The sequence below is a fragment of the Arachis ipaensis genome, chromosome B10 (assembly GCF_059453495.1).
Source record: "Arachis ipaensis isolate K30076 ecotype BB chromosome B10, ASM5945349v1, whole genome shotgun sequence".
In the NCBI taxonomy this organism is placed as follows: Eukaryota; Viridiplantae; Streptophyta; class Magnoliopsida; order Fabales; family Fabaceae; genus Arachis; species Arachis ipaensis.
Genome location: NC_142435.1, coordinates 141531339 through 141540711, shown reverse-complemented (window position 1 = coordinate 141540711; position 9373 = coordinate 141531339). Strand labels below are relative to the sequence as shown.

General features: G+C 36.1%; 1 pseudogene; it reads left to right on the top strand.

Annotated features, from left to right (window-relative positions):
• Nucleotides 1-1955, top strand: LOC107623066 (DEAD-box ATP-dependent RNA helicase 5-like; annotated as a pseudogene).
• The last annotated feature ends 7418 nt before the right edge of the window (nucleotides 1956-9373 follow it).

Genomic DNA, 9373 nt, shown 5'->3' with positions numbered 1-9373 from the left:
ATGGATCCCAACCCTGTAAAGGTCTGTATCTAGATTTTAGAAGTGGCTTTCAACTAGTTTTTTATTTAGTTGTTGTGGAAACTGATTTTTGAACTTGTGATAGGTTGTTGTAGATTCAGAAGACTTAGCTGTGAATCATGATGTCATGCAGATAGTTGAGGTCTGTATTGACCAAATCTAGATTGTGCGCGTGATAAGCGACTGGTTGCTTTACTGGAAAAATACCACAAATCTCAGAGGTCTCTCTCCATGATAATTAATCCTTAAAACTAGAGATATCTTCCCAGGAAGCAGTGAATAGTTAATATATTGGATCAAGTTGTTGCTATCCTTAATTCCTAACATTTTTCAGTGTTCATTTGGTTTTCAATGAACATATACATGTATTTTTGTAGCCTAAAAAGGACGAGTTATCATGAAGCATATTGATAGTTGATATCTTTAGACTTAACTATTTTGTTCTACATGTTGATAAGAGTGTGTATCTTTTATCAGGAACCGAGTATTGATCTTTGTTTTGTACAAAATGGAAACCACACGAGTTGAAAGGATGCTTCAACAAGGGTATGCTGTGTGTGTGTGTACACATGTAGTGTTTGTTGTTGACATTAGCTACTTGTGACATGATAAATTCTTTTCAGAGGTTGGAAGGTTGTGTCCATACATGGAGACAAAGCACAACATGATCGTACAAAGGCACTTTCATTATTCAAGAATGGGAGCTGCCCTTTAATGGTATGCTGCTTCAAACTGCGATTATGATTATGAATTGGTAATACCAGCAAGATTTGGTATTCCTTTCTTTGAAATACTGACATGTTGGGGGGTTGATTATTTTCCTTTCATCATTTTCACCATGTAAATTTCTTTTTAGCAGTAATTTATCTTCCTGCCTTATTCATATAATGCTTTACATCCAACTTTCGTTTGTGATAAGAGTCAACATTTAGTTTTGCAAGGTTAGCTTTGTGACTGCCATATGTTACGATATACTATACTGTTGGATAAACTAGTTCAGGTTCTGTCATAAACCTAAAGTCCATCTTTTACATCACTAGTGAATGGACATAAATTCACTTTGTTATTTCCACTGATCTTCATCCAAACTGAATAGAAGGCAAAGAGATTATCAACTGAGCGTTCCCTTCTATTTTTATTCTTGTTTTCTTTTTTTTAGCTATATGTTTTTTGTCTCCCCTGAATGTCTGTTGTGGAGAGTGTCCATAAATAGGGTTTGAGGTCTTTCAATTGTTCTGCACAGTGTGTGTGGCTTTGTTCGGTCATTTATTTGACCTAATTTATAATTTATTGGGCAGATTGCTACTGATGTGACTGCACGTGGATTGGATATTCCAGATGTTGAAGCTGTTATCAACTATAGTTTTCCTTTAACTACAGAAGATTATGTTCATAGAATTGGTCGGACTAGACGAGCTAATAAAAAGGGTGTTGCCTATACATTCTTCACACAGCAGAATAAGGTGGTATCCATGCCCGATGTATTTGAGGTTCTTCATTTGTCTGTCATGCTGTTTCTCAACTTTTTTTTGCCACTATTGAATGGAAATATTCAGGGTCTTACTGGGGAGCTTGTGAATGTATCAAGAGAAGCTGGACAAATTGTGCCAGATGCCCTTTTAAAATTTGGCACACATGTAAAGAAAAAGGTATATTTTCTTCACTTCTCTCTATGCACCTGATCAGGTTTCGTTTCTGATGGTTTATGACTGTTGCGACAAATTTTGCTTTGGATTGTAATTCTTTAGAATTTGTGCAAGATATTCTATTGATGTTTAAACTATCATTTTCTGTTATATTAGGAGTCCAAGTGAAGTCAAGTAGTTCTAGTGCAGTTTCACTACCACCGCCACCGCCACTGCCGCCACCCTCAATCGCTTTTGGATGAGGACTATGATGATGATGAGGATGAAGATGACACTGAAGACTATAGCTGATAGTTTTAGTATGGTTGAACAATATACTAGGAATTATAGTTGTAACACCCTAATATCCAAATCCTTATGCTCGAGTCATAAGTCAATGATAATAAGGTGGTACGACTCTCAAGGTGAATTTTTTTTATACATAACCATATATATATATATATATATATATATATATATATATATATATATATATATATTGAAAGAAAATATTAAACGAGAAGCCTGAAAGAGAGTAAAAATAAAATCACGAAGTCGTATCACTCACGCATCGACAACTAAAAGATAAAGCGTGAAGCCGAAAACGATATACAGATAAAGTCACAAAAGAGAATAAGAGAAGGACAGTATATAGATATATGACATAAGTAATTAGCCACTAGTCGCGACCCGCGAAGTTTGGGCCGGCTAGGGTACAGTAAGAAAGTAGTTGACAACAATATCTCCTAATCTCTCCCAAAAGAAACATAAGAGCCTCTATAGGCAAGTTCAAAAGAGTTCAATACATAATATAAGTTTTTCAAAGTAAAGGTGCAGAGATTCTAAACAAAATATAAAGTAGAGAATATAAAGATCTTTGCCATCTCTCAGATGAACCACAGCTCACTTCTGAGCACCTGGACTTGTATCTAAAAACAAGAGATATATACGGAATGAGAACCCCCGACCCATGGGTTTCGAGTACGGTAAAAGTGCCAAATAAATACAATTTAAGCATCCTAAACTTCCTTTCACCAAATATTCATCCTATGTTCTCACTCATCCGTAAATAGGCAACTGTCATAAGGGAATGCTAAATCTAATTCACATTCCTCATGCTTCCCAACTTTCTAACTCTCCAACAAATCAGAATCAGAATCATAAACCAAACCATCACCAGTTATTTTGTCTCAGCAATTCTATATCAATACTTCATATTCTCATCTGGAGCAAGTGAAATCACTTCACTTCGTCTACCCAGGAAACTCATATGATCTCATTATCAATGTAGAGCAAGTGAAATTACTTCACTGCGTCTACCCAGGGAACTCATATTATCTCATTCAATAATCATCATTTTAAATTAATCATATCATTATTCCATTTCAACAAGAATAGCCATCAGCGTCAACTGACACCGCATGAGGGACCTCTCAGTTGTACAAACACAATCAATACAGACAAGTAATACACAAATAAGGAACAAGTAGAACAGATAGCATATAGTCAGGTAACATAGCATATATGATATAGCAATCCAAACAAATAGGCAAACTCAAACAATTCAAACATATGCAAATGATGTATGCCTATCCTATGGCTGATGAGTCTCATATGTCGGTTATAAAGCCAACCCGACAAGTCCTGGTAGCTAACTATTGGACTGTCCCTCTGTCGTGCATCCCCAACTAGAGTTATTCACAATCATAATCATAATCACACAACACCCACACTAGTGTTTATTCACGAGGGCGAGCTCATCCGGAACTTTCGTAGTGTCCGGCCACACTTACGACATAGGATCAGCAGAGTTTTGGATCTCAACCTAGAGCAAGTGGAGTCGACCCACTGCATCTACCCAAAGAAATCTGAGACTCAGATAGTTTCAATCATAAATCATACTCAACTGGGAGCAAGTGGAGGCTAACCACTGCATCTACCCTAGGAGTCTCAAAACCAAATCCGGAGCAAGTGGAATCACTCCACTGCATCTACCCAGGCAGGTATGTCTCACCACATCCCGGAGCAAGTGGATCAATGCCACTGCATCTATCCATGCAGGTATATCTCACCACATCCCGGAGCAAGTGGGGCGGAACCACAACCCTTGCATCTACCCGGGGAGCCTCTATACTAACCAACCTGGAGCAAGTGGGGCACAACCACAACCCTTGTATCTACCCAAGAGGTACGTTCTCATATGCCCAGGAGGAACCAAGGAGGGGATCCTAACCTCCCACCATCTCGCTGTGGGCGATTTTACAATACCAGGAAGAACAAGGAAGGGGATCCTCACCTTCCTTCATTTCTCTGGGGTCGCACTTTCGAGAAAGAGAGCTCAAGATAAAATAATCATTCAAAATCATATTTTCATTTCCAGCCATAATTCAATATTTATCATAGCCATCCGGCTCATAACATAACCCATAACCAGCCAATAATCATCATTAAATACAGCCTTTCGATTCACGGCATACACCGCACTTCCATCATCACCCTCAGTAACTCATACAATCATCATTACTCATCATTCATCATGGATTCTCACTTTACTTCATCCACAAGTTATCACATATGCTAGCTTCTTTTCATTACTAGGCATACTATAAAGATTTAGGACTTAGAGGATGAGAATGGAGGCTTAAAAGTCTGAAATTTGGCTTTGAAAACTCAAAATCAGATTTGGGGTGAAAACAGGATCACGCGTGTGATAAACCCTAATTTTGTGGTTTATATTGTGTAGAATTTGGGGGAGTTTTGTCAATATTTTCCACACTTATTCATAGAAATTGCATGGTTTTGTGTTCTCTTTCTAATTCTGCTTCATGATGGAAAACATGCTTCTTTTGCCTTAAAAATGCCATATTTTGATCCTCTTCTATTACCATTCGATGCCGTGATATGTTTGTTGAGTGATTTCAGAGTTTGTAGGGCAAGAATGACCTAGAAGAGAGAAAGGAAGCATGCACAAGTGGAAGGAACATGAAGAATTAGGCTTTAGAGAATCGGCTGCAACGCGCACGCGTGGGTGCAAGGAGCTAGGCATGGCGTGCGAGAGTGACGCATCCGCGTGGATTGGCGAATTTCCCATCGACGCGTACGTATGCTTCACGCATATGTGTGACGAGCAGCATGTGACCTCATTAATAAAATTGTGGCTGGCGATTTCTGAGACTCTGTAGGCCCAAATTCAGCTGGATTCTGCATGGAAAAGACCCAGGAACTCTAGGGGGAGAGGGGGGATCATTCATTACACACTTAGACATAATTTTGGCTAGTTTTTTGTTCTTGTTCTTCTAAAGAGAGAAGCTCTTATTCCTCTCTAGATCTAGTTTGATTTGATCTTCCCTTATTGAATTCTGAATTGGATTTTGTTGATTTCTAGTTTTGATTACTTAATCTGAATTCTCTAATATAATTTTGTTTAGATCTTATGTTAGATTGGTGTTCTCTTGTTATTTCCCATTTTCTATTCATTTTATGAACCTTATGGATCTTGAATTGTTAATGATACATTGATGTTTTCCATGATTAATAGTGTTATTTGAGTAGTTTTCCATTGATAATTGTTAGTGGGTACTTTCAATTTTCAATTTATTTGCAATTTGATTATATCTTCTATTAATGCATACCATGTGTTTGATGAAATGTTTCCTTTGATTATGGAGTAGTTTTCTTTACTCTTGGCCTAGACTAAGAAAATTGGGTAAACTTGAGTCATTGGGTTTAATTGATTTGGTGATTTGAGAACCCTTAGTGGTCAAGTTGATACACATTGATACTAATCCACTACTAAGTCAATTGGTAGTTGGATTGGGACTTATGAGTTGAGATTGATCAAGCCACTTGATGTACCTCAAGCTTAGGAGTAGATATTACGTACTTAAAGCTCTTGGAGGTAGACTTAGTGAGTTTGGTTCCTCATAATTGTCAAGATATGGTTATTAGACAAGGATGGTGACCCCAATTCCTATGCCTAGCCAAGAGTTCCTTTTATTATTCATATTTGAAACCCAAAAATTTCAATTGCTTAATTCTAGTTATAGTCAATTGCTTAGTTCTAGAATAGAATTATATTAGATTTTCTTTTGTTAGTTTGAAATTGCTCATACCTTGCCTTAGTTACTTGATTTAGTTTCTTGCACTTTAAGATTTCTTGCATGGTAAGTCTAGTAGTTTAATTTCTTGATCATGACTCCCAATCCCGGAATTCTAACTAATGTTGATGCACATGTTTGCTCATTCCTTGTGAGACGACCTGAGGTTTGAATACTTCGGTTTATTTTTATTGGGGTTGAACTTTATGACAACCAATTCTTTAAAATTTAATTGAGAGTTATTAGTTAGTTTGGAACTATGCTTACAACGAAGTTCTATTTCTATTAAGAGAAATTCTAGACTGACAATAATTCTTGTATCAACGTGCACGTCACCCACGCGTATGCGTGGAAGTCCGAAAAGTAGAGTGACGCGTGAGCGTCGCCCATGCGCATGCGTGGGAGTCAGAAAAGCAGAGTACCGCGTGCGCGTCAGCCACGCGTACGCGTGGGTGCGTTTTGTGCTTCTCACACAAAACCAGCACAGTACCCGCGCAACTCTCTGGATTTTCTACGAGGCATTCGCATCAGTGTAGCGACGCATACGCGTTGGCCAGGCGCACGCGTGGGTGAGTAAAAATTGAGATTGACGCGTGCACTTCGGCCACGCGTGCACGTGGCAGCACGATATTCCAAAATTGTTACTAAGTTAAAAAGCTGCAGAATTACATTTTCAAACCCCAAACTTCAAACACACATAACTTCTTCTACAAAATTCTTTTTTCATCTATTTCTGAACCGTTGGAAAGATTGTTGAATAAACTTTCATAAAAATCCAATTTTAAAGAATTCCAAACTCTGTGGATCGAGTTACGGACCGCCAAAGTTGGTCAAAAATTAGTTTCTACCCAAAAATAGAAATCACCAATTTTTTCAATGTTCAGAAGCCAAATTCATTTTCACTCATCCAAATGGCCACAACCCAACCACATCCACATAAATACACTCAACCAAAATCAAACCTACCTCATCTATACAATTTCACCCAAAACTATCAATTTCCACACCTCAATTCCTCAAACCTTATTATTCAATAATCAAACCAATTATTCACACATTTAATATCTAAAATCCATCCAATCTCTTATATCATCACACAATACACACATCAACTTACCTTCCTTACCTCTTCCCAGCCCCCGGCCCAAAATTTACGGCCTCTAGCCCAAATTCACAATTTAAATGCATATTCCACAAACCAATACTCACTATCCAATTCATCAAATTCTCAACACACCAAACATACAATTCACACAATTCTAAATCCAGTCATTAATTTACATTACATATCAATTATGCATATTATTACCAACCATTTACACAATCCAAACTTAATCCTAAGCGCATCTAGCCTAGGAATTCTCATCACACCACACAGTACTTAAATGAAACTTAAACCGTACCTCTTGTAGCCAAAATAATTGAGCTTCTTCTTGAGAGTCTCCACCAACCTTAGCTCCAAGTCTCACCAAGGCTCCACAAGCAACACCAACCTCCCAATTGTGCACCAAAATCACCAAATGCACTAACATAACCAATTTCACATATATACATCAACCTAGGGTTCATAAAAATGAGAAATCACAAGGGTTATAGGATTTTTTACCTTAACCCACGAAATTTTGTGATGAATATCACCAATGGCTCATACTAGAGTACTCCTAAACAACCAAAATCACAAGATTTCCTCAAAACCCAAACCAAATTTGAAATATAAGAGAAAAATCAAAACTAGGCAGTGGAGAGTTAGATACTCACCACAAAACTTAGATAGACTCAAAGAGGAGGAGAAGAGCGATGCGTGGCCATAAATGGCTCGTCAATCGAAGTTCTGGAGAGAAAGTTATGATGATTTAAAGATCAAAGAGAGTTAGGGTTTCTCTCTTCTCATCTCTCTCTTTTCATTTCAGCAACAACCACACTAAATGAGGGTTGTGGTGGCTGAATGGCTTTAAGTTAAGGCTTATATATGCTGGGCTTGGATCCACTTGGTTTAGTCCGTTGGCTCAACTTTGGGCCAAAATCTTTAAGATTAGCGCTTTAAATCATATTTTAAATATTTCTACCTTCCCTAATTACAAATCCTAATTTTATTAACCTTATTTACTTATAATCACTTTTCTCAGCTGCAGTACTAGACAGATCTCAGCTGGTACTGCCGGTCAAAATTTCAGTGCGCGTTTTTACACAGAAAACTGTTTTCCGACTCCGAAAAATTCACTGAATCCAAATATCACATTTAAATTATCAATTTCCAATTGCTAAACTTTCTAACCATATTCGTTCCTATTTAATTTATTATTTAATTAATTACGGTTTGACCGGGTTTTACAATAGTTGATGATCAATACACTTTGTTTATGTTTTGAATTATATTGACTTGTTTTTTTATAGTACTTTTCTTTTAGTTTGATAATACAATGAATTTGTTTATTTTTTAAAATATTATAAATATTCGAATACAAATTAGATAAAAATTTGTATTAAATTTATATTTATTTTGTATGAAAACAAGTTTATTTTGTAATTGGAAAAATCTAAAAAAATTCCATTTTACCTTATTGACGGATTTATAGACAGATTTTCTGTCTGTATTCAAAGTGTGAGATAATTTTCCAAGGTTCAAATTACAAATAGAAAATCTGTTGCCAATTACCGACGAAAAATCCGTCGAAAAATCCGTCTATAATTATCGACAGAAAATTCATCGGAAAATTCGTCTGTAATTACCGACGAAAAATTTGTCAGAAAATTCGACGTTTCAGAAAAATGGATGGAGAATTTATAGAGGAAAAATCCATTGGTAACTGGTAAAAATCCGTCGGTAATTTTCTGACGAAAAAAATCCGTCGGTAAATAATTTTCGACGAGGCTTTTATGGAAGGACAAAATCTGTCGGTAATTTCGTCGGTAACCAAAAATTTGTCTGTAAAAAAGACTAAATCTACCTATAAATTTGTCTGTATTAATCTATTTTCTAGTTGTGGATTATTAATTAGCCAACATTATTATGTGAGTAATAATATTTTATGGATGTTAACTTTGACAAAATTGAAATAAATGAATTGAAAGGAATACAATGCAAGCATAGAGTTCTACTAGGCCCCGCTACTAATAGAATCAAACTCAAATGATCCAATAAACTATAGAGTAGCAAATAGATAAAAGAAAAGATAAAAGATGATACGATGGACAAGCAACAAACCCACTCACTACTACTCACCATATCTATCTCTTACGTACCACCGACCTTGCTTACACATCTAATATTACACTCCCAAACGATTCTTATTTTTCAGTTAGGGGTCTCTTTTTAAATATTTATTAAATTTAAAATTCTTTAATTTTCCTTTTTTTTTTTATCATTTATGCGTACAAGTCGATTGCGAGAAGTAAATAGATAAAAGAATGATATATAAAAAAATAGTAGTTTACAAAATAAAATTTAATAACAATTTATTTATTGTTAAATAATTAGATAAGAGAGAAGAACATGAATAATATCTTTATATGTTTTATTTTTGTATGGCTTTATTGGAACCAAAAGCCATTTCTCATAACTTATAGAAAAGTTTTTAAAATTTCCAGCAACACCTCCCAAAAATAAGTCTAAAAAGGCCACCAGATTCACCA